Consider the following 26,923-nt stretch of genomic DNA (forward strand, 5'->3'; position numbering starts at 1 on the left):
AAAGTCTGCTGTCTCTTCCTGGGAGAAGGAAGGTGTATTTGGGGTGGCAAACCCAGAGATGGGGGAAGCCAGGAAGGTAGGCCAGGGCTCAGGGAAAGGCAGTATGGTCTCGAAAGGAGCAGGCCCTTGACTGCAAGCTAGGGCAGAGGTGGGCAAACTATGGCCCGCGGGCCACGTCTGGCCTGGCCCTTGAGCTCCCCGCCACGGAGGCTGGCCCCCGGTCCCCCCCACCCTGCTGTCCCCCTGCCCCACAGCCACGCCTCTGTGCAGGCAGTGCTCTGGGCAGTGGGGCTGCGTGATCCTGCAGGGCAGCGTGTCAGCAAGTCTGGCTCCGGCCAGGTGGCATGGCTGCCAGACATGCTGCTCTGAGTGGCATGGTAAGGGAGCCAGGGCGAGGGGTCAGTCAGGGAGCAGGGGGCAGTAGGATAGGTGTGGGAGTCCCAGGGGGCCTGTCGGGGCAGTTGGATGGGGCAGAGGTTCTGGGGGGGCGGTCACAGGATGGGGAACAGGGGTGTTGGATAGGCGTGGGAATCCCGGGGGGGCCTGTCAAGGGGTGGGGATGTGGATAGGGGTCGGGGCAGTCAGGGGACAGGGAGCAGGGAGGGTTGGATTGGGGGTGGTGTCCCGGGGGGTTGGATAGGGGGAGGGAATCCAGGGAGGGGGCGGTCAGGGGACAAGGAGCATGGGGGTTGGATGGGTGGGAGGTTCTGAGGGGGGGCAGTCAGGGGGCGGGAGGTGCAAGGGATCAGATGGGGGCAGGGGCCAGGCTGTTTGGGGAGGCACAGCCTTCCCTACCCGGCCCTCCATATAGTTTTGCAACCCCTATGTGGCCCTCAGGCCAAAAAGTTTGTCCACCCCTGAGCTAGGAGATCCCTGAGCTGGAACCTAGAATAAAGGATGGACCCAAGTTCCCCTGCCAGCTACTGAAGGAGTGGCACTACAAGGCAGTGAATGGGAAGATTGCCTAGGACTACAGAAGGAAGACTTTGGTACCTCGGAAGGGGAAATACAGTCACCTGGCCAGAGGGCTGAGTAGGAAGAGGTGGCAGCAGAAGCAGCTTGTGGAGTGAGAGAGGGGCTGTACACAGGCAGAGAGTGACGGTGACAGCGTGCAACCGCAGGGAGGGGCATTGACCTCATGAGCTAATCCCCAGAATGACCAGGAGAAGGCACCATCCTAGCAGTGAGTGAAGCACCCCGTCACACCTTGATGTGTAATTAGCATAGGGAAGTGATCACTTCCCTTTCCATCTTCTTTATAGATTTCTCAGTTGCATTTACTTGCTGTATTTCCTGTTGCAGTTCCTAGATCTAAACATGAAAAGGTTCCATCCATCAAATTAAACCTAGTAGATGCTGGAGTATTGAGCAATACCAGGTTGTGTATATCAATGAACTGTGCTGGGTATTTGCCATTATAATAACTTTTTCTGCTTCCCCATAACTTCTTATGGCTATTACGGGCTCCACAAATAATAGTATATGGGCCTTTGGCACCCTTAACTAATTCTTCCAATTCTAGATTGTCTCGTTTTTACATGGGTTATAAACATTATAGATTTGATAAAAGTGCTCTGATTCCACAGATACTCCTGGGGGAATTTTGTGCCACTGCGTGGGCACAGAAATGATGTTGCTCTGCAGATTTCTTTGCTTCCCCACAGAAAATGACAGGGAAGCAAAGGGAAGCTGCAAGAGCGGTCATGGGGGCAGTGGGGGCACCTGGCTTCCAGCACCGGGAGCAGTGGTAAATCAAAGTGTGTGTGTGTGTGTGTGTGGAGGGGGGTAATGTGCAACTGCCTCCTCCCATTTCTGCAAGTGCAGAGCTGCCAGGGTGATGGAAGGTGCAGTTTGGGTTCCTGACTATGCGGCTGGACGCCACCTCCTGGGTCCTAGTGCCAATCAACTTCCCCTTCTATGTGTGCAGGGCATTTTTCTGTACAATGGTGAGTGCCTGTGGTGAGGCAGGGTAGTAGGGGTGGGGGAAATAGGGTAAGCGGGGAAGAAGCAGTGTGGAAGTAAGGGGGATAGGACTGGGCAGTGGCATGTGGGAGTGAGGGGAGGAGATGGGGCAGTGAGGAGGGGGTAGGGGAAAAGAAGGGGATAGAAGAATGGAGTGGGGGAAGTGGGAGCCTGGCATGCGGCATCCCTTCCGTAGCAGGAGCAGCTGGGGGTCCCCCGTTAGGCAGATTCATTGAACCCCCACTCTCACTAGCCCCATCCCCCTGCACCTAGACACCCAAATGAGCCACCCCAACCCCCACCTCACTGATCCCCAACCAGCTGTACCCAGACCCCCACTGCATCAAACCCTACTTCCCCCAGACACCCACTCCCCCCAGCCACTAAGCCCTTCCACTCCTGGATCCTGCCAGGCTGAGCCTGCCTGCCCACACCTAGTGCACCTGGCACAGAGGGGCAGAGCCCTGGGGTGTTTCTGGGCAGGTCCGGCCCTTGTGCTGTGTCAGGGTTGGGTGCAGCCTCAACGCTGAGTCCCGGTCCTGGGAGGCAGGGGGCTGCAGGGTGATCTCCCACCTTCCTTTAAAAATATACAGACCCTTCCTCCTCCTTCTCCTCCTCTTTTTCTGTCACATCTGATTACATCATATCCTGGAAGTGTAAACACAGACTTTCTCACAAACCATGTTTCTTGTACATGTCAGGTTTGTTTTCCATTTAAAACAGTTTTCTTTAATTCCTGACCATGTGGTGGTAAACTAGGTGTGTTCCAGCAAAAAACTGTTAGAACCATGTTGTTTAAACTATATTATAACCTTCATTTAAAGACACTTGAATGCGATCTTTGCATATAACCTATATGCAAATACTTTTCTTCTATTTTTGTTTTTATTCTTTCAGTCTTCTTCCCTGTCTATAAAGTGCAATTAATCACTTCTGTCATAAATGCTGTAAGTTTCTCTTTGCCTACGAGCAGTACCACTTCATCTTTTCCCTTTCTATTTCCCTACCCTGAACTGAATGTTGTTGTTGTACCAGTAGCTCTTTTCCCTCACTGGCATTTCCTCCTTATCAACATTCCACTGTAAAATGTCTTCTGGTAGTTTCTGCCTGGGATATTTTATGGATAATCTTAATTTTCTGTATCTCTCCAGCTCATTCTGCTCCCACAACCCCTTTGTATGTTGCACTGTGCTTATCTCCACAATTGCTGCATTTTAGTTTGGTTCCTTCCATACAGTCCCCATATGAGTGTTCTCCACATTTACCACACCTCATTTTTCCCCCTTTCTAACAGCCACCACGTGCCCAAACCTTTGACATTTATAATGTCTCAAACTGTCTCGGATATGAGGTCTAACCCAGAAGAATTGATATTCTGTATTAACCCTGTTAGATAGCGCTGTACCTTTAAATGTTACTTGGATGGCTGTGGATGGTTTTTTTTTCTCCCCCACTCCTGCTAATCAGTCACTTAACAAACAGCACTTGGTCCTCTCCTGTACCCCTTTTAATTTCATCCTCAGCCTTGCCTAGGGAAACCCCTTATATTTATCCATCTTGCTTCTGTCATAAGTTTAGGTAGCTGACAAATTGCTCCAATTTTCTCTAAAAACTAGTTTTTAAACTGTTCGGTCGGTGTACATTCTACTAAGAAATCTGTACTCTGCATTCTTTTTAACTCTTAATGTATCTCCAATGCTTTGCCTAATCCATTCCACTGTTTTCAAGGGATTAACATATCCTCTCTTTACACTTTCAGCTAATGATTTGATCATTAAAATGTTGCTCCTTTTCCTTACCCTTTATTCCATCTGTCTGCTCCCTAATCTGAAGCCATTCCTCATTCCTTTACAGAAGCCTTTGAATTTCAGATTAAGTGCTCATGCATTACAATCTGGCATGTTCCCTGCATTTTGCTTGTGATGCCTTGACCCTTAGAAGATGTCATATGTTCTGCATGATGGCTGTGAAAAATCAGTCATTTTACATCTTTCACTAATGTCAGAAGAAAAGAATTATGCACAGCTAAATAAAGAGAGCTTCAACTTGGTTTGGCTGGCGGAGGGGAAATGTAAGTAATTTCACAAGTATTTGTGAAGTGTTTTACTTTAACCATGGATCAGCAGCCTCTGATATCTATACCAAGCCCTAGTAAAGATATTCTCATTGTGGCTGCTGTATGTTTCTGATGCTGAGCTCTGTTCCTTGGAGGTTACCCACATGAAATTGAATCTAAACACAACAAACTAAGCAAATGCTGATGGACTGCCCTAACTATCACTATGAGAGAATTAATATTCAGAACAAATGTGGTAGATATATTGGGTATACATAATTTTTTTCCAAAAATGCCTAAATGACTTAGGAGCCTAAGTCTCATTAAAAGTCAATGGGACTTTGGTGTCTAAGGGTCAGATTTTCAAGGGCTTTTCAGGTGCCTGAATAGGCATCTACTGGAATTTTCAAAAGCACCTAGGTTCCTGCCTAACTCCCATTGATTTCATTGGGAGTTAGGCTCCTAACCTGATTAGGTGCTTTTGAAAATCCCACTAGGATTCCATTGCATCTTTAGACATCCAAAAACCTTTGAAAATTTGACCCTCAATTGTACTTGAAAATGAGACTTAGGCTTCTAAGTGGCTTAAGGACTTTTGAAAATTTTACCCTGTATCTAAAATATTGATTTTTATCACTAATCTTTGCTATGCTCAAGAGAGAAACCAGGGAGGATCCATTTTTAGCACATACACTTTATGTGAGGATATGAGGAAAGGATGGAGAGCTGAACCACTTAATTCCAGCCTGCCTATTATGGAGACTCCTTTTATTACAACTGGCAACACAAGAGACATGGAGTGACTTCTACCCAATCTCTCTTCCATGGGGAAGAGGAACAAGAACTAATTGATATCATTGCTGAGCTGACTATAGTTATGACAGTTAATAAGGAGCAAGAACTTGCACATGAGGAATCAGGAATAGAACATCTGGGACATTTTCAGACATTCTGCCAGTTGGATACATTTATCAGCCGATCTTGAAAGATTATTAGTGAGCTAAATTTGGATTATACATGTAAAGGCAGCATTAAAATTACACAGATATGATTGTAATTTTACTAAATCATTGTACATCTCTTGGTTATATTATTTAGTGCTACAGTTTTTAACAAAGTGAGTTTAGTGGTTTTTGATGGATGAAACTAAGGATTAGGGGAAGCTCGATTACTGATAGATGTTGACACCACTGTAGCAAGTTATTAGGATGTTGTATGTGTTGTTCCTCATGTCTGTTTTAAATGAAGTTACATCAAAGCTGGTTTTGTGTTCCTCAAACTGCACCTTCTCTCCCAAGAAATTTTAAAGATGTCAGGTGTGATTTTGACACCTGTTGTGTTAAATGAAGGGGGTGTAGCTCCCTTTTATGAACACTCAGCCAGCTAGTTAACTACAAATCCCTGTTAGAAGCTGTTCTCTACTTGCTTTACCTGTAAAGGGTTAAAAAAAGCCCATAGGTAAAAGGAAGGGAGTGGGCACCTGACCAAAAGAGCCAATGGGAGGGCTAGGACTTTTTAAAATTGGGGAAAAAACTTTCCCTTTGTCTGTCTGCCTGTTCTTCGGAGACAGGAGACAGAGCAGAGACAGGGCTGGAGCTATGCTGTAAAAAGCTGTGAACCAGCTATGAAAGTAACCAGATCATACCTAGAAACTACTCAATTTAAAACCCCAGGTATGTAAGTGAATCAAGAAATGTCTAGAAAGACACTATTAGGTTTATCTTTTATTTCTGTAAGGCTTGTGGACTCCTCTGTGCTAACCCCCCAATGCTTTTGTTTTGCTTGTAACCATTAAGATGGACCTCAAGAAAACCATTCTTGATGCTTAATTATTATATTTTCTCCTTTTAAATCTAGCAATAGCCTATGTTCCAAATGTATTTTCTTTCTTTTTCTTTTCAATAAAATGTACCTTTTTTAAGGGTATGTCTACACTACGAAATTAGGTTGAATTTATAGAAGTCGGTTTTGTAGAAAGCGTTTTTATACAGTCGAGTGTGTGTGTCCCCACACAAATGCTCTCAATGCATGTAGTGGGTGGAGTGTGTCCACAGTACCGAGGCAACCGTCGACTTCCAGAGCTTTGCACTGTGGGTAGCTATGCCACAGTTCCCACAGTCTCCACCGCCCATTTGAATTCTGGGAAGAAATCCCAGTGCCTGATGGGGCTAAAACATTGTCATGGGTGGTTCTGGGTACATATCGTCAGGCCCCCGTTCCCTCCCTCCCCTCTGTAAAAACAAGGGCAGACAATCGTTTTGCGCCTTTTTTCTTGAGTTACCTGTGCAGATGCCATACCACGGCAAGCATGGAGCCCGCTCAGCTAACCGTCACCGTATGTCTCCTGGGTGCTGGCAGACGTGGTACTGCATTGCTACACAGCAGCAGTTTATTGCCTTTTGGCAACAGACAGTGCAGTATGACTGGTAGCCATCGTCAACGTAGTCCTGGGTGCTCTTTTAACCGGGCGCCTAGGCAAACATGGGAGTGACTCAGCCAGGTAATTTCCCTTGTTTCGTCTCATGGCGATTGAGTCCTAATGGCAGTGCACTGTCTTTTAATCTGCAGCCAGCAAAAGATGATGGCCAGCAGTCATACTGCACCGTCTTCTGCCGAGCACCCAGGAGGTGATGATGGCTAGCGGTCGTACTGCACAGTCTGATGCCAGCAAGATGTATAAAGATAGATGAAGTGGTTCAAAACAAGAAATAGACCAGATTTGTTTTGTATTCATTTTCTCCTCCCTCCCTCCCTCCCTCTGTGAAATCAACGGCCTGCTAAACCCAGTTTTGAGTTCTATCTTTGAGGTTTTGAGTTCTATCCTTGAGGTGGCCGTTCAGTTTCTCGCAAAGCCACCCCCTTTGTTGATTTTTAATTCCCTGTAAACCAACCCTGTAAGCCATGTCCTCAGTTGCCCCTCCCTTCATCAGGGCAACAGCAGACAATCGTTCCGCGCCTTTTTTTCTGCGCAGACGCCATACCACGGCAAGCATGGAGCCCGCTCAGATCACTTTGGCAATTAGGAGCACATTAAACACCACATGCATTATCCAGCGGTATATGCAGCACCAGAACCTGGCAAAGTGAAACCGGGCGAGTAGGCGACGTCAGCGCAGTTCCAAGAGTGATGAGGACATGGACACAGACTTCTCTCAAAGCACGTGCCCTGGCAATGTGGGCATCATGGAGCTAATGGGGCAGGCTCATGCGAATGCCAATTCTGGGCCCGGGAAACAAGCACAGACTGGTTGGACCGCATAGTGTTGCAGGTCTGGGATGATTCCCAGTGGCTGCGAAACTTTTGCATGTGTAAGGGTACTTTCATGGAACTTTGTGACTTGCTTTCCCCTGCCCTGAGGCGCAAGAATATCAAGATGAGAGCAGCCCTCATAGTGGAGAAGCGAGTGGCAATAGCCCTGTGGAAGCTTGCAATGCCAGACAGCTACCGGTCAGTCGGGAATCAATTTGGAGTGGGCAAATCTACTGTGGGGGCTGCTGTGATGCAAGTAGCCAACGCAATCAAAGATCTGCTGATATCAAGCATAGTGACCCTGGGAAATGTGCAGGTCATAGTGGATGGCTTTGCTGCAATGGGATTCCCTAACTGTGGTGGGGCCATAGACAGAACCCATATCCCTATCTTGGCACCGGAGCACCAAGCCAGCGAGTACATAAACCGCAAGGGGTACTTTTCAATAGTGCTGCAAGCACTGGTGGATCACAAGGGACGTTTCACCAACATCAACGTGGGATGGCCGGGAAAGGTACATGACGCTCGCATCTTCAGGAACTCTGGTCTGTTTCAAAAGCTGCAGGAAGGGACTTTCTTCCCAGACCAGAAAATAACCATTGGGGATGTTGAAATACCTATAGTTATCCTCGGGGACCCAGCCTAGCCCTTAATGCCATGGCTCATGAAGCCATACGTGGGCAGCCTGGAGAGTAATCAGGAGCTGTTCAACTACAGGCTGAGCAAGTGCAGAATGGTGGTAGAATGTGCATTTGGACGTTTAAAAGCGTGCTGGCGCAGTTTACTGACTCGGTTAGACCTCAGCGAAACCAACATTCCCACTGTTATTACTGCTTGCTGTGCACTCCACAATATCTGTGAGAGTAAGGGGGAGACGTTTAAGGCAGGGTGGAAGGTTGAGTCAAATTGCCTGGTTGCTGGTTACACACAGCCAGACACCAGGGGGGTTAGGAGAGCACAGGAGGGTGCAGTGCACATCAGAGAAGCTTTGAAAACCAGTTTCATGACTGGCCAGGCTACGGTGTGAAAGTTCTGTTTGTTTCTCCTTGATGAAATCCCCCGCCACTTGGTTCACTCTACTTCCGTGTAAGCTAACCACCCTCCCCATCTCCCTTCGATCACAGCTTGCAGAGGCAATAAAGTCATTGTTGCTTCACATTCATGCATTCTTTATTAATTCATCACACAAATAGGGGGATAATTACCAAGGTAGCCCAGAAGGGTTGGTGGAGGAGGGAAGGACAAGGCCACACAGCACTTTAAAAGTTTAAAACTTATTGAATGCCAGCTTTCTGTTACTTGGGCAATCCTCTGGGGTGGAGTGGCTGGGTGGCCGGAGGCCCCCCCCCACCACGTTCTTGGGTGTCTGGGTGAGGAGGCTATGGAACTTGGGGAGGAGGGCGGTTGGTTACACAGGGGCTGTAGCAGTGATCTGTGCTCCTGCTGCCTTTCTTGCAGCTCAACCATACGCTGGAGCATATTAGTTTGATCCTGCAGCAGCCTCAGCATTGAATCCTGCCTCCTCTCATCACGCTGCCACCACCTTTCAGCTTCAGCCCTCTCTTCAGCCCGCCACTTACTCTCTTCAGCCCACCACCTCTCCTCCCGGTCATTTTGTGCTTTCCTGCATTCTGACATTGTCTGCCTCCACGCATTCGTCTGTGCTCTGTCAGTGTGGGAGGACAGCATGAGCTCAGAGAACATTTCACTGCGAGTGCGTTTTTTTTTTTTGCCTTCTAATCTTCGCTAGCCTCTGGGAAGGAGAAGATCCTGTGATCCTTGAAACACATGCAGCTGGTGGAGGAAAAAAAAGGGACAGTGGTATTTAAAAAGACACATTTTATAGAACAATGGGTACACTCTTTCACAGTAAACCTTGCTGTTAACTTTACATACATAGCACATGTGCTTTTGTTACAAGGTCGCATTTTGCCTCCCCCCACCGCGTGTCAGCCATAGGCAAACAGCCCAGCAGGAACGGGCACCTCTGAATGTCCCCTTGAGAAAAGCACCCTATTTCAACCAGGTGACCAGGAATGATATCACTCTCCTGAGAATAACACAGAGAGATAAAGAACGGATGTTGTTTGAACACCAGCAAACATACGCTGCAGTGTTTTGTTCTACAATGATTACCGAGTATGTGGTACTGGCCTGGAGTAGTAAAGTGTCCAACCATGGTGGATGGAATAAGGCTGTCCTCCCCAGAAACCTTTTGCAAAGGCTTTGGGAGTATATCCAGGAGAGCCACGAATGCCAAGGCAAATTAATCATTAAACATGCTGGCTTTTAAACCTTGTATAGTATTTTAAAAGGTACACTCCCCAAAGGTCCCTTCTCCACCTGGCGGGTCCGGGAGGCAGACTTGGGTGGGTTTGGGGGGTACTGGCTCCAGGTCAAGGATGAGAAACAGTTCCTGGCTGTCGGGAAAACCGGTTTCTCCGCTTGTTTGCTGTGAGCTATCTACAACCTCATCATCATCATCTTCCTCATCCCCAAAACCTGCTTCCGTGTTGCCTCCATCTCCATTGAAGGAGTCAAACAACACGGCTGGGGTAGTGGTGGCTGAACCCCCTAAAATGGCATGCAGCTCATCATAGAAGCAGCATGTTTGGGGCCGTTCGCCTCTCTGGTTTTCTGGTAGGCTTGCCTTGGCTCCTTAAGTTTCATGTGACACTGCTTCAGGTCCCTGTTATGGCCTTTGTCCTTCATGCCCTAGGAGATTTTCACAAATGTTTTGGCATTTCGAAAACTGGAACGTAGTTCTGATAGCACGAATTCCTCTGCCCATACAGCGATCAGATCCCGTACTTCCCGTTCGGTCCATGCTGGAGCTCTTTTGCAATTCTGGGACTCCATCATGGTCACCTCTGCTGATGAGCTCTGCATGGTCACCTGCAGCTTGCCACACTGGTCAAACAGGAAATTGAAATTCAAAAGTTCGCCGGCCTTTTCCTGTCTACCTGGTCAGTGCATCTGAGTTGAGAGTGCTGTCCAGAGCGGTCACAATGGAGCACTCTGGGATAGCTCCTGGAGGCCAATACCATCTAATTGCGTCCACAGTACCCCAAAATCGACCCAGCAAAACTGATTTCAGCGCTAATCCCCTTGTCGGGAGTGGAGTAAGGACATCGATTTTAAGAGCTCTTTAAGTTGAAAAAAGGGCTTCGTCATGTGGACGGGTGCAGGATTTAATCGATTTATGCTGCTAAATTCGACCTCAATGCCTGGTGTAGACCAGGGCTTAAGAACAGGATTGGGGCGGGGTTGTGTTCTAAGAGGTTTGTGCACATGTTTAATTAGCTGGTGGCAACAGCTAATTTCCTTTTTCTTTCTCAGCTCTTCACTGGAGGGATGGTGGTGAAAGGGCTTGAGGCTACCTCACAGGGTGGAATTCCCAAGTGTGCCTTCCTGGGCCCAAAGGGGTTTTTTTGCACTTGGGTGGTGGCAGCATCTATCCATCCAAGGTCAGAGAGAAGCTGTAATCTTGGGAGTTTAATACAAGCCTGGAATGGCCAGTATTAATTTTTAGAATCCTTGCTGGCCCTCACTTTCTGCACTCAAAGTGCCAGAGTGGGGAATCCGCCTTGACACATGTCCATTTTCATATGCAATTGCCCAGTTTGCCTATCCCCTTGAAGTAATTGTGCAAACAGATATAGAAGCACAATTATGTAAATTTTTAGCGTCCAGACCTCAGGACTCTCCTTATTTTAAAGTTGCCACAGAAAAACAAGTTCAGTTCAGTGATTTCTGTGATTCTGAGAATCCAGCCTTAGCAGTAGCCTTTCTTCACAGATCACCCAGAAGTAAAACTGCTTGCATTTGCATTTCTCAGAAAACTGCAATTTTGATAAAAGGAGAATTATCTGTTTTTATCCTTAGCCGAACCAATATCTCCTGGAAATAAAAGAGAGAGCAAATTCTTTGAGTGAGGCACACATACATATTTCACACTGATTCACAATAAATATTATGGAAATCCAAAGATTAACTGGAAGCAGGTAAAACATTTAGGAAACTTAAAAGGTTCACTTTTAATGAAATTCCCTTCAGTATATAATAGTTCCCATGTAATTCAGTATATACCGCTATGTGCCACCATGAAATTAAAAACACACATTATTAGTCCAGTGGTACCTGGCTCCATCTCATGTGAAAAGCAAAATTACAAAATTTTACATTTGAATAAAGTTTAGTGAGAAAGTACAACGAGAGGGTATCTTTCTACATGTTTGATGAGAATGCCCAGGAACAGTGGTCAAAGATCCTAAATGTTATGGTTCTTATTACAAAGACACAACTGCCAGTGGAGCCGTTGGTGTGTTTGGAGCTCCTTGTACAAGAGCAAAGGGACTGTGTGACCATCAATTTCTTGGGGAATATGCCCAGTGCAAGAGGCTGTCTGTGGGAGTCAGGTATTTTTAATCCTGATTGTTGTGGGAGATATCAGCATAGCATTCTCAAAAATGACTGCATAGACTGAGGTGACACTATCACCCATCATTTGGACCTAATGTGGTAAATATGGTATAGTCTGCACAATGTTGGGAATTGATTGGCACTGAGGAGGGGACAAAGAGGAACTGAAGGGCCATTTGTGTAATAGATTTAATATGGGCTGCTTTAAAATATTGCATTCTATATGCTTGTATGTTTAATACCACTGGACTTAAGTAACAAAGAAGTTTGCTATTCTTCCTTTTCCTTGTAACTGCAAAGAAAGTGACAGCTAAGTAGCTAGGAGACTGAGCGAGCAACAGTGCTGTTTTCCCCTAGTTGACCCAATTTATATTTTCCAAAGGGGAAAAAAGATAATTGCAACATTCTTATTCCTCAAAATCAACTTGATGCTGTAATCAGAGGTGTGCTCAGCTTCTGAAGTTGTCATATCTTAATGTCATTCAGAAAATGATGGGTCTACAAATGATCATTTAATGATCATGAAGGTTTGTCTTAATATCTACAGGGTATCTCTGTTTAGCGCAAGAACAATTTGCAATATCTGCTCTGTTTACATTATTCCAACTAAAGGTTGCTTTCTTTTGGTCATAGATGTGCTTAAGTGCTGTCTGCAAATGTAGTAGCAATGAACACTTTATACACTGTTCCACAAGCAGCAATGGCATTTAGCAACTCAGTCAGTTAAAATCCTAGTGGGAAACATTCAAGTAGTGCTAGATCTTCTAGGTTCTTGGAAAGAAATTCCATAAAAAATCATGTGGTGTTTTGTGTGGGTGTATTTAATATCCATTTTGGTTAATTTATATCAACTATCCAACTGAGATGGGCAATGAATTGAATGGGATGTAACAGTGAAATCAAACTGCAAACCCCTAGACAGTTATAGAATAGCCCTTTCTTTAGTGCTTTAAAGAAATTGAAGCAGCACCAATGAGGAGAGACCTGTTGCAGCCACAAGGATGAGGATGCCTCTGATAGGAGATGGCCAACAATCAGAGAAAGCAAGCACTAGAGTCCAATAAGTTAGCAAAGGACCAATTGGACCTAGAGACCGGCAAGCCTGTGAGAATCCAACCATTAGAAAGAAACCAGAAGGAATGGACTAAAGGTGTCATGAGATGTGCAGTGGCACCCATGTCATATGAGGTGACTATGCAAGTGGGACAAGTGACCAAGGAGCAGAAGACAGTTAAGAGCCAGGAGACACAATACTCAGAGAAAGCATATAGAGATTATCATAGAATGTAGACAGAGCAACATCTGGAGACCAACCCCACAGGGAGGGAGGAGACTCCACAGATGTATGTTGCTGGCCTTGGAGACAGGTGAAAGAGAGACAGGGATAGGCCACTCCCAATGTGGCTGCCTGTTGAGAAAACCAAACGATCTCAAAGTCTATTTAACCAGCTGAGTCTCTGGTAAAGACAAGACTCCAATTTGGCTATGTCTTAGCAACCTGTGGCTGAAGGGACACAAGGTGGATGTCTGGGCATCAATTATTAATTTTTAACATTTATATTTTTTTTTTGTAAAATAGGGAAGATGTTTCATGATCAGTGGAACTGGAGTCAAAGGGCCCATATTTCCTGAGGGGCTGTTTCTGAGCAGACACCAGGAAAATAGGGAATGCTGGAGAATCAGGTGGGAAGCAACTCAGCCATATGGACAGAGCAGTCCACAGAGTTTAATAAAGTTCCAGTTGTTCAACTTAACCTGTGCTCAGTTTCACTCTTTGCAAATTAAACAGCTATGAACCTGAAGTGGGATTGGAGAAAGCAAGCCATGATTAGATTCACCATTGGGCTGCTCTGTGCTCACAATGTGTTAACAAGGGGAAACTGTCCCACTTACTGTGCTAAAAATCCTATGTACAATACCAGTGGTGCCCATGCTTCACCTGGAGAAAGGCACTGGGAAATCTAGTCACTTGTTTTCATAATTAGAACCAACAAGGGAAGGAAACTAGTGAGCAAAAGAAATTGTATATTAAGTACACTTCATCAGAAATGTTTAGATGTTGTTCCTAATGTTATATTGAATGTATCGGTTCTATGGCACAGCATTCAACTTGTGTGGTTTTGAGTGGGGCGGGGCAAGGGGCAGAGGGAGAGAGAGAAGACCTTGAAGTGGGCAGAGGGTATGAGAGAATTTTCCCTACAGGAAATATTTTTTGAAAATATCTTGGTGTTTGGTCCAACCTCGTCCAGTCCATAAGCAAAAGATTTCCTCTTCAGATGTATTTATGAGAGCTCCAGCTGATGTGATCACTGCATGGATCAGTAAGTTCTATCTAGAGAGGCTGTGACTGTAACAGAGGCAGGGAAATCATCCCAACTTTTCATTTGGTGATAGAATTTCAACAAAGGGCTCCCATCTGCCGTTGTACCTCTCCCGCATATTGCTGTCATTTAAGAGAAAGATAAGGTGTATATTAATGTTGGTCAACCCAAAGTGGTGTTTTGAAAGATCTAATAAAAGAGGCTGCTTGACAAAACAATTATTTTAATTAGAGCTGTCGATTAATCGCAGTTAACTTGTGCGATTAACTCAAAAAAATTAATCACAATTCATTCCAGTTTTAATTGCATTGTTAAACAATAGAATACCAATTGAAATATTTTGGATGTTTTTCTATAATTTCATGTATATTCGGTCTTGTAATTGCAATCAAAGTGTATATTATTTTTATTACAAATATTTGCACTGCAAAATGCAAAATGAAAAATAGTATTTTTCAATTCACCTCATACAAGTATTGTAGTGCAATCTTTGTCATGAAAGTGCAACTTATAAATGTAGATGTTTTTTGTTACATAACTGCACTCAAAAACAAAACAATGTAAAACTTCAGAGCCTACAAGTCCACACAGTCCTACTTCTTGTTCAGCCAATCACTGAGACAAACAAGTTTGTTTACATTTACAGGAGATAATGCTGCCCTCTTCTTATTTACAATGTCAACAGAAACTGAAAACAGGCATTTGCATGGCACTTTTGTAGCTGGCATTGCAAGGTATTTATGTGCCAGATATGCAAAACATTTCTATACCCTTTGTGCTTTGGCCACCATTCCAGAGGACATGCTTCCATGCTGATGACGCTCGTTAAAAAAATAATGTGTTAACTAAATTTGTGACTGAACTCCTTGGGGGAGAATTGTATGTCCCCATCTCTGTTTTACCCATATTCTGGCATATATTTCATGTTATAGCACTCTTGGATGATGGCCCGGCACATGTTCATTTTAAGAACACTTTCACTGCATATTTGACAAAACGCAAAGAAGGTACGCAAAGAGATTTCTAAAGATAGCTACAGCACTCAACCCAAGGTTTAAGAGTCTGAAGTGCCTTCCAAAATCTGATTGGGACAAGGTGTAGAGCATACTTTCAGAAGTCTTGAAAGAACAAGTCTTAAAGAAGTCTTAAAAGAGAAACTACAGAACCCAAAATGACCAAAAAAGAAAATCAACCTTCTGCTGGTGGCATCTGGCTCAGATAATGAAAATGAACATGCATCAGACTGCACTGCTTTGGATTGTTGTTGAGCAGAACCCATCATCAGCATGGACGAATGTCCCTTGGAATGATGGTTGAAGCATGAAGGGACATACGAATGTTTAGCATATCTGGCACGTAAATATCTTGCAATGCTGGCTACAACAGTGCCATGCCAACACCTGGTCTTACTTTCAGGTGACATTGTAAACAAGAAGCGGGCAGCATTATCTCCTATAATGTAAACAAACTTGTTTGTCTGAGCAGTTGACTGAACAAGAAGTAGGACTGAGTGGACTTTCGGGCTCTAAAGTTTTACATTGTTTTATTTTTGAATGCAGGCTTTTTTGTACATAATTATACATTTGTAAGTTCAACTTTCATGATAAAGAGATTGCACTCCAGTACTTTTATTAGGTGAATTGAAAAATACTATTTCTCTTGGTTTTTTTTTACAGTGCAAATACTTGTAATCAAAAATAAATACAAAATGAGCACTGTACACTTTGTATTCTGTGTTGTAATTGAAATCAATATATTTGAAAATGTAGAAAACATCCAAAAATATTTAAATAAATGGAATTCTATTATTGTTTAACAGCGCGATTAATCACAAATAATTTTTTTAATTGCTTGACCGCCCTAATTTTAATGTCAGATGACAGAGCAGATGTCTTATTTGTAAGTAATTTTTTTCTGTTATCAAAAGGTTTACCTAGGCTGAGAGTGACAGATAAGTGTTAGTGAATGAATACATGTTTCAATCTACCCTGAGAAGATTATGTACATTATCAGATACTATGAAAAATGGTAGTGTCACAAATAGTGACATATGTATGGAGAAATGGTCTGAAATTTAATTTTCTAAAAAATGACAGCCATGCATTTCTGGTAAGTATTATAGCAAAAATCTGAGGATGATACTTACATGTTCTCTATGTATATAAATCTCCCCACTGTATTTTCCACTGAATGCATCCGATGAAGTGAGCTGTAGCTCACGAAAGCTTATGCTCAAATAAATTTGTTAGTCTCTAAGGTGCCACACGTACTCCTTTTCTTTTTGTGAATACAGACTAACATGGCTGCCACTCTGAAACCTACTAATATAATAATAATTCTATAGTGACTTTCATCGATAAGTTTATGGAGGAGATGGTATGATGGGATAATGGGATTTTGGTAAGTAATTGATCTTTAAATATTCAGGGTAAATAGGCCAAATCCCCTGAGATGGGATATTAGATGGATGGGATCTGAGTTACTATAGAAAATTCTTTCCTGGGTATCTGGCTGGTGAATCTTGCCCATATGCTCAGGGTTTAGCTGATTGCCATATTTGGGGTCGGGAAGGAATTTTCCTCCAGGGCAGATTGGAGAGGCCCTGGAGGTTTTTCGCCTTCCTCTGTAGTATGGGGCATGGTTGACTTGAGGGAGGCATCTCTGCTCCTTGAAGTATTTGAACCATGATTTAAGGACTTCAATAGCTCAGACATGGGTGAGGTTTTTCATAGGAGTGGGTGGGTGAGATTCTGTGGCCTGCGCTGTGCAGGAGGTCAGACTAGATGATCAGAATGGTCCCTTCTGACCTTAGTATCTATGAATCTATGAATCATCCAAGGATCTTAAAGCACTCTATCAACACTTATTATAAAAGACTTGCAACACTCCTTTGGGTCAAGTTACAAGGCCTCGGACATTATTGTACTCTGTTGATTAGTCTGCCATCACTTGTAACATTACTCTTAACACGGAGACACTGCAGGCACATTATCCTAGGTGACAGCGCACAGGAAGCCCTGGGGGCTATAACCTCTCTAGGATTTATGCTGCTGTTACAGCTGCAATAGGTAAATACTTCATTAAAAGTTAAAAGAAGCATCTGCTTCTGCCGCTTCATTTCAATATAGTACACTGGCCCCATGTGCTAATGCCCTCACAGGAGGTTGTTTCTGGTTCTTAATAGTTCGTTTTTCTTGGCTCCTCATCCTTGTGTCACATGCAGGATGTCCTTAAAACAGGGTGACAGAAACATTCCAACATATGTTGAACCAGAGATGGGCCTGACTCATACAGTTATGTTCCACAGTCTGATCTGAATTCAAATGTACTCACAGGTGATCCAGATTTGAATCTGAACTTTCACAAAGTTCAGGGTACTTGAAGGGATTTCAGATTTGGGTTTGGATCCAGTTCTGGTTAGGTTTGACTTTTTTTTAGAAAGTGTGATGGGGCGTTCATCCCACACCAGTCCTGAAGGGGCGAAGGTAGGCTAGCTGGGCCAATTAACTGCATAGACTGCACCTGGAGGGGGGCCAGGGATCCATAATGCTTAATTAAGGATGAAGCTCACCGGGGCAGGAACAGACAGGGCTTCTGTAAAGCTATGAACAGAAAGGGGTTGCTGGGGGAAGTAGTCAGCAGTCACTCCCTTATAGGAGGGAGGTGTGTTAGAGATTACAAGGTCTGGCAAGAAGCTAAAGGTGGAAGCAGCTACAGAGAATGTGGAGGAAGCTCAGAGGGGTGATAAGCCAGATGTTTGAAAGAGGGCATAGGACAGAGCCTAGGGAAGTAGCAACTAGGAATGGGAGTAAGTATGCCATAGTTGTGCAGTATCAGGTCCCTGGGGTGGAACCCGGAGTAGAAGGTTGAGTCCTGGTTCCCCTACCAGGAACTGGGCAAGTGGCACAACCTGCAGATGGAGAATGGAGGACTGCCTGGAACAGCAGAAGATCAGCTTATCCTGAGGGACTTTGACAGACCCCAGAATGGGAGGACTATAGTGACCTGGCTGAAGGGCCCAGTCATGAAGAAGGAACAGCCAAGTCCCAAAGAAGAAGGCTATCCTGAGTCCTAGAGGGTGAGATTGAGGCAATGGGCTGAGTGACTGCAGGAAGGGGTGTCTGAGTCAGGCCCCAACCTCTCCTGGCACCGGTGGGTGCTCAACCCCCCCCCCCCAGCCCCACCCCGACACCACCCCTGCCCCACCCCCATTCCAACCTCTTCCCCAAAGTCCCCACCCCAACTCTGCCCCCTCCATGCCCCTCTTGGACACCTTCCCCAAATCACTGCCCCGACCCCGCCTCTTCCCGACCCCACCTCTTCCCCGCCTCCTCCCCTGAGCGTGCCACGTTCCTGCTCCTACCCCCTCCCTCCCACAGCTTGTTATGCTGCGAAACAGCTGTTTTGCGGCAGCAAGCACTGGGAGGAGAAGTGGGGACATGGCGTGCTCGGGGTGGAGGCGGAGGTGAGGTGAGCTGGGGCGAGGCGGGGAGCTTGGCTGCTGGTGGATGCAGAGCACCCACCAATTTTTCCCCATGGGTGCTCCAGTCCCGGAGCACCCACGAAGTCAGCATCTATGACCAGCTGCGAGCTAATACCCAGATAAGCCATTAGGAAGCATGCCAGCAGTGAGTAGTGAAACCCATTACAGTAAAATAATGACTTTTTTTCTTTGCTTTTACAAACAAAACTCGTATTGCACAAATTCTATTCTAACCTTTGCTGCAGCCCAATTTAAATCTTTAATATTAACAGTCTGGTTTAAGCCAAGGAGAGGCAGAAAATTCAAAGCCAAGGCTGAATGATGAGGGGAGGAGTGGTCTTTTTGCTAAGGAACTGGGCAGCTACTCAAGAGGCATGAGTTCAAGTCCTGATTATACCACAGCCTGTGTGACCCTGGGTAAGTCACACTCTGTGCCTCTCTGTTCCCATCTGTAAAATGGGGATAATACCTGCTTTCTCCCACTCTTTGGCTTGTTAGAATGTAAGCTCTGTCTCTTATGGTGTGTATGTACAGCACTTAGCACATTCAGATCTTGAGTTCAATTGGGGCCTGTAGGTGCTACTGTAATGAAAGTAATAAATATGTAATGATGACCCTCACTGTAGGTTGTCAGTGGGGAAAGAGTCTGAGGCCTTCTGATTTTGATCCCTCCCATGGTTGTTCAACCCAGACAGGATGCAGCTCCAAAGCACAGGAACCACGTGCACCCCAGGATGTTACAGAGACCAGGTGGGTGAAGTAATATCTTTTATTGGACCAGTTTCTGTTGGTGAAAGAGAGAAGCTTTCGAGCTACACCAAGCTCTTCTTCAGGCAAGCTTGAAAGCTTGTCTCTCTCCCCAACAGAAGTTGGTCCAATAAAAGATATTACCCCACCCACCTTGTGTCTCCTTTGTCAGTTTAGGCTAGGTAATTTAAGACTGACAGCTGGTTTGACACACATTGATCATATAATATTTCTGTGTTACCTTGTAGCCAGGTAATAATAAGCTCAAGTCTCGTACTGGGAACCTTGCCAATATGCCATTAGAAATGTTGCTCCAGGAAATTAAAAATGATAAGCCATGATAAACGTAGGGCTGTGCCTGCCTACACAGATATGTGACGCTTGCACCCTCGGAGCGTCCGAGTCGAGAATTCTAGATGTTGACAATTAACTGGCTGTTCTATGTATTAAGGAACTGCAAACAACTGACAAACAAACAGAGGGATATCCCCTTTTCTAGGACAGAGGCATCTAGCCTGGACTTGACAGTTCAATGACTATAGACTCTACGCTGTAGAAAGGGTATGTGGGACAAAGGAATGCCACACCACACAATGCCACCTGCTCAAACAAGATTCTCTGTTTTGGAGAAGGTTGGGAAAATTTTGAGGACTGTGAAAAGGAGAAAGATGAAGAATATTCCTGTAACAAACAGTTCATTTCTGTTAGGTAGCGTAAATCTCATTGTGAGAGAGTCCCTACCTAGATAGCATCAGTCATAAATGGACCAGCAGCAGTAGACGAGTGCTCCTGCAGAAAAAATAAACCAGGGGGAGGCTAAGCTTCTCAGATGGAATGAAGAGGGCAAAGGAAGATTTATAAAGGTGTGATTGCAAAGAAAGATAAAAGGGAAGTATGCTCCTGCAGCAGAAATGAACTACAAACCAGATTAAATTCGAGATTTATGGGCACACATTTCAAGAAAAGTATGGTCAATAACATTTGATTATTAAATTGCCATTGTTCAACTGAAGAAATTTATGATAGCAAATATCAGAGCAGGAGGCAAATGTTTCCAGGTAAAATGTGCTGCTTAAAGCACATTGTCTAGGAAGTGTTGATAGAAAAGGTTTTCTTTTTTTAACGCTTATGTAAAACAGACAAATAGTGCTGGCTTGAGCCAGACCCTGGGCAAGATTTTTGTACACAACTTTATCAGTCTTGGCTACTTTTGAGCAAAGAATGATTTCCAAAATTTTTTTTGTAAACAGAAAAAGACTAGAATGAGGCTACCAAACTAATTCTTAGTCTCACTTGTGTTCTAGGCCAATATTCAAGTCTCTAGAGGTAAACTAACCCATTTCACTATTGCCATTGACTTCAGTGAACCCAGGATTTTATCCCTTATCTTCCCTCCAGATTTCAGCTCTGAGGTTTTGGTTTGGACCCATCTCTAGTAAACCTATAGCACAGATCTGTACAGTAATATCTGGCTGAGGGCTAATAACAAAAACAAATCAATACTATGAATCATTCTTTCTCTTGTCTGCTATAACTGTCACTCCCCAGCACCTCTGTATAAAATTCATGTTGTCATGAGGCCGGTGAGCAGCTTTCATGTGTTTTTTCTGGGATTGTTTTGCTTATAAAGGGACAAATTTTCATCTCACTTAAGCCAGTGTAATTCCATTGGCTTCGATGGAGTTACACCTGACTACAGTATGAGATCGGAATCAGGCCCTTATATTGTACTCTTACAGGCTGTTACTTCTTTTACAAGATGTTGTTGAAGAGTTGGGATCAAAATGCAACCCAGAGAGGTTCTAGCCAGAATTCAGTTACACTAACTCTTAAAGTAATATAAAATTCACTCAGTATTTGAACACAGAAATTATATTGATGTGTAAGCTCTGTGGTTTGAAGCCCTAGAGAATAGGGAGCTTGCTAGTCAGACCTGTTGATGAACAGGGAGAAGAGCAGCCTAGACCTCCTAGAGAACTCAATATGGACATAAATTTCATAAGGAAGTGAGCTCTCTCCCAGCATCTATTGGTGAGCAAGTGAAACAACTGAATGGGCCAAGCCCCATTTGCATTTCTGTTGTGTGACAGATGGGGATGTTTAAGTCTGGGGGTTATTACCTCTGCTGTATACTGAAATGACGAGTGAACTGCAAAACATGTGGCTGGGGTGAGGAGTCACCTTAACCAAACTGTAGGCTGTCACAGTTGGTTAGCAGAGCAGGGGCACAAGCTATAGCAATATGGAGGGGGACTCTAGCTTTTGGAGTGGGTGCATCCCTGCAAAGCCTCTGCTCCGAGTTCTGTGTGAGGCAACTTTTGTGAATTGGAGGTGGTTTCAAGGTGGAGGATGGTGTTGGTTTTTGCCAAAGCTGCAGCAGCATAGCTGAAGAATTCCAGTGAGGGCCCTCCCCCACCCACCCAGCAATCGGTAAAAGCTGTAATCACTACAGCTGGGTTACATGGTAGAGCTCTGGGAGCAGACCTGGGAGCACTTCTCTTCGGAGGGTAGGGATGGACTTGCCTGAACTCTGTGCTCCACAGACGCTGCACAACAAACTGTGAGTGGGGACGTAGTGGAGGGAAGTGACTGTTGCCTTGTTGGAATGCATTGCTTGTTGGATGCTAATAACTGTGGTTGAATGTCTGAGTTTAAGACTGTTGCTGAGATACTCTAGGGCATGGGAGTTTTACTTAATAGATATATACAGATTAATTGTTACTGGCTTTCCCCTCACTCCCCAATACAATTTTCTTTGTTTGTACAATGGACTTGGTGCTTGCATAGGGGAAGTATTGCCTGTGAAGGGTAGGATGACTAGACCTCAAGGGTGAAAAATCGGAACTGGTGGGTGGGGGAATAATAGGGTTCTAGAAAAGACAAAGCCCCTAACATTGGAACAGTCCTGATAAAATCAGGACATCCAATCACCCTAGTGAAGGGCTCCCAGGGAAGTGTGTAGTTTTCCCAGGTTTCTGGGTGGGGGCTCAAGTTGGTGTTTTTTGTTAGGCTTTCAGAATGAATCCCCAGATAACTGAACCTGGCCCTTTTTGCTGCTGACAACACCTGGCAGAAGGGTTATATTGATTACTTTCTGATGTTAGACACTCAGTCCTCCTCATTTATCTGCAGTCTAATGTGAATGATTATCTGAACTTACTAAACAATATGTCCCAGGCTTACAATAAAAAAAAAAGTAACTTTATACACATGCACCTGAAACCATTAAGACAAAACCAACAAATCACTTCCCCTTTGGAATGTAGTATCTCGTCAGGCCAATTTCTGTACCCCAAAAGTCATTGCAAGGCACTTAAATCTTGGAAATGTATCTGAGGTCTCCACAGAGCATGTGCTGGATGGAGTTTTTAATTATTCTAGCTCTTATATTTTTAGATCTTTAATATATACTTCTTAATGCCACTCTGCTGAATTCCAAATATATTTTAAAGTGCAAATCAGCAATAAGCACTTATATTTATAGAATTCAGTGGTTTGAGGATGTGTTTTTTTTTCTTGTTTTTTTGGGGCGGGGAGGTTATTTAAGATTTTAACTTTATTTTCTTGGGCCTATTTCTAATGTTCAGTGCACATCAGTTGAGAACTGTTCAAACGCTGCCTAACTGGTGGATGTCTGTTCTGTTTTCATGGTTTTAAATTTATTGCTGAATTTTCCATGTGTGTTCTTTAATTGCAAAACAAATGTCTAGGTAAAATGCTGATGCAGGTTTTTTTAAAAAACGTTTTTATTAAATTTCTGTCACCACATTCTTCCTTCTCTTAAACCCAATAAAAAAATTAATTTGCTTGTATAGCCTTCTACTTGCCCTTGATAAAAAACTTAATTAAACGGGTATCATCTCCATATAATTGTGTGTGCCTTTTTTTATTGTAGAAATGATTATATATAATTTCTTTTCAACCTCCTTTAGAGTGAATAGGAACAAACATGCACTTAAAAGCAACTGTCTTTGTGACACTGATCATGCTATCCAATATAAGTCAGTGGAAAAATTCTGCATTAAAATTGCTGCTGAGCAAAATTGCTTTTAGAAAAAAACGCATAATGCATACATTCTTTAATTGCATGGCTGGGCTTTGTTGGAATGGGCTATGTTCCTGTGCACTTTTTCTGATATTTTTAGGAATGAGACAATAAAAATATCAGAGCTGTGGATATTATAATAGTCCCCGAGAGGGTTAGAAGAATGATCTAGGGAGAAAAAAACAGTGCATTTAAAGAGAGTGCTGAATGCTCACTCACACTTCCCTACAGTAGTAGCAGAACTTAATCTGTCATATGTCAAATTGATGTGTAGTAACTGATGGTATGTTAATCATTCCTATGCAAATATGTCAAAAACCAGTGTAAGCAATTAAGGCAAAAGTTGCATGGTTAAAAGAAACATTGGAAGAATGGATTGGATAATGATCCCAAAACATGAAATCCTTGTATTTTGACAAGCTTGTAGCATTGTGTTTAGCCAGCCTATTTAAACGCATACAGTAAATTTTACTGTGATGCCACCAGAATATTTATAAGGGTTGCATGCAGTGCTGGGGAGGCTTTTTTTTTTTTAAATCTGTGTACCTACCTGTACTCTTTATAGCATGCTTCTTTTTAAATCCTCACTGAGATCTTTGCCCTTGCTGTCTTTAGAGCTTGTACATGTCAGTGTTACTCATCACATTTTTCTTCTTACTAGAATAATTTTTAGAGAGAATTCAAGAAGTAAGCAGACAGCAGAGACGACAAATGCACTCTTTTTTTAAAAAAAAAAATAGGAAGCAGTTTAAACCATGCTGTGAAATTGGATGTTTTTATTTAACTGTTCAACTATGGATGGCATTGCTTTTTGACATTTGACTAACACAATACAGATTGGAGGAAATCCAGAGAAGAGCAACAAAAAATGATGAAGAGGCTGGAAGGATTGGCTTATGAGAATTTAATACTGTGGGCCAAATCTTCATCTTGAATCCTGTGTGCAAATGTGGTCACCACATCTCAAAAAAGATATATTGGAATTGGAAAAGGTTCAGAAAAGGGCAACAAAAATGACTGGGGTATGAAATGGCTGCCGTATGAGGAGAGATTAATAAGACTGGGACTTTTCAGCTTGGAAAAGAGATGACTAAGGGGGGGTTATGATAGAGATCTATAAAATCATGACTGGTGTGGAGAAAATAAATAAGGAAGTGTTATTTACTCCTCCTTATAACACAAGAACTAGGAGTCACCAAATGAAATTAATAGGCTGCAGGTTTAAAACAAACAAAAGGAAGTATTTTTTCACACAATGCACAGTCAACCTGTGGAACTCCTTGCCAGAGGATGTTGTGAAGGCCAAGACTATAACAGGATTCAAAAAAGAACTAGATAAATTTATGGAGGATAGGTCCATCAATGGCTATTAGCTAGGATGGGCAGGGATGGTGTCCCTAGCCTCTATTTAGAATGAGTGACGGGATGGATCACTTGATGATTACCTGTTCTGTTCATTCCCTCTGGGGCACCTGGCATTGACCTCAGTCAGAAGACAGGATACTGGACTAGATGGACCTTTGGTCTGACCCAGTATGGCCGTTCTTATGTTCTTACCTCCTGTAAATCAGAGATATACAGTAGCTGAGGATCTGGCCTTGTAGGTGTCTTATCTAAACACAGAACCGTTGCACATTAATATGCAGAGATGCACAATATGCTTGATTCATCACTTCGTCACTCCAGTTTTACACCAGTGCAGTTCATTGAAATCTACAAAAAATTACACCATCATAAAATTTAGGCAACAGTGGTGATTCAGACTTGATATTTATACAGCAATAAACAAGCATTTAACCAGTGGTAGCTGAAAAACAAGAATCAAAACTAGAACTGGCATAAGGTTAGGGGTTATTTTGAGTCAGAATGGCAAATACAATGTAAACTGGCAATTAAAATCCTATTTTTTGATTAAGAGAAATGAATAAGTGGCATTCAAATTCTAGATTTTTATCATGTTTCAGGTTCACAAGCTTCTCGATGGCCAGAGTGGCCCATCTTTTATTGAAACAACATCTCAGAATGGGTCAGCCTGCGGCAACATAAAAGTGAACAGCTCTCAGGAGGAGCCTAACAATCGTTCATTCCAATTTTGATATGCTACCATATTTTAATTGTTTATAATATTGAATAAAAGACATTTCACAATGAGAAACTGAAATGTTCCATTCCAAAAATGTCAACCTGGTACGTTTCAAAGGAACGAAAAGGCTTCATGTTGGATTTTTTACCCCAAAAAGAAAATTTGTCGAAATTGACACTTCTATAAAATGTTTTACTTGTAATGAATAGGCATTTTCTGACAGACAAACATTCTGCCAAAAACTCCCTAACCAGCTCTAATGCAGGACAAATGTAGCCAGGAAGTTCAGCAGAGAGAAAAGATTGTTGTTTCCTAAGCCCTCGGGATACAGTTTGGCTTAGTGGATAGTGCACAGCACTGGGGCTCCGGAGATATTTCTTTATACGTTCTTTGTAAAGAAGCAATAAAGTGCTGTTTCCCTAAACACAGTTGAAACAAACAATAGCAGGTGATTGCCTGAGAGTCAGGGAGAATAAGAGAAGTTTCCCTGCGACTGATATTTTCCTGGAGTTAGGGCTTCCATTTCCAGCTATCACTATGTAAAATGGGCTTAATTTCTCCTTCCATTTAGCCCTAATGAAGGGTGCTCTAGCACACCCATCATCTTTAATGAGGTCTGTGATTGTCTATAGATCAAAGATTCACTTGATGACAACCATTAACACCTTCCAGCATAACACATGGCTTCCTCCCTTCCTTCATGGTAAAGTAATCTGTTACTGGTGCATGCCTCATAGCAGATTACTCCCCTTTCTGATTGTCTGTCATAATGGCTCTGCACAGACTGCTTCTCTTTGCCAGCCCCATCCCAACCTGCAAAGACTGGAGATGTGAGGAGACCACAAATGGTAGAGGAAAGCAGAAGCCTAAAAGCTCCCTTTATATCCTGAGCAACCTATCCCAGCGATTCATAAATTCGCTTATAATAAAGAGTGAAAAATAAATTTAGATTTTTAAAAATGCTTGCAGTTGTATTAATATATGTTGATTTTTGACATAGCTAAGTGCATCTCTCTGGGCGTAGATAAGGGGTGAAATACTGGCCCCATAGAAATTGATGGAGGTTTTGCCATTCATCAATAGCAAGACTCCCATTGATTTTGTGGATTTCCCCCAGGCTGTTTAGTGTCTTTTGACTAATGCTATAACAATTGGTTGGGTTTTTTTGGTTAGACTTTTAGATTTCAAAATTGTTCAGAGAGGTCTGGTATGCCCTTCTTACAGTGAAGTTGAAAATAAGACTAAACATTTCACCTTGCCATCAAGCCTAGCAGTAGCATTCATTTGTTCCCCTTGAGTTTAGCATTAATTTAGACCAGTGGTTCTTAACCTTTACTGCAGCTGCACTCCTTTGGTTCTCAAAACATGTTCTCACACCCCTTATCAAAAATCGTTGAAGTAGGTCAGTTCTTTAAACCTAGATATATTTTTTTATTTGTATATTACGGTAATCATTAAAAAAATGTATAATGTTAATAAATACATGTTTGATTAAACAAAGCAGTTGTACTTGTGTGCCTGTGCTTAATTTGTGTTTTAGATTGTTTACCTTCT

The 26,923-nt window shown here is 43.3% G+C and overlaps 1 long non-coding RNA gene across 1 annotated transcript; it reads left to right on the forward strand.

Moving 5' to 3' along the window:
* On the forward strand, positions 1–25,382 carry LOC122458531. Its single transcript, XR_006278572.1, has 3 exons — positions 1–76; positions 13,270–13,373; positions 25,251–25,382. It is a non-coding gene; the product is annotated as an uncharacterized LOC122458531 (long non-coding RNA).
* Positions 25,383–26,923: the final 1,541 nt, after the last annotated feature.

This window comes from Dermochelys coriacea, chromosome 2 (genome assembly GCF_009764565.3).
Source record: "Dermochelys coriacea isolate rDerCor1 chromosome 2, rDerCor1.pri.v4, whole genome shotgun sequence".
Taxonomy (NCBI): domain Eukaryota; kingdom Metazoa; phylum Chordata; order Testudines; family Dermochelyidae; genus Dermochelys; species Dermochelys coriacea.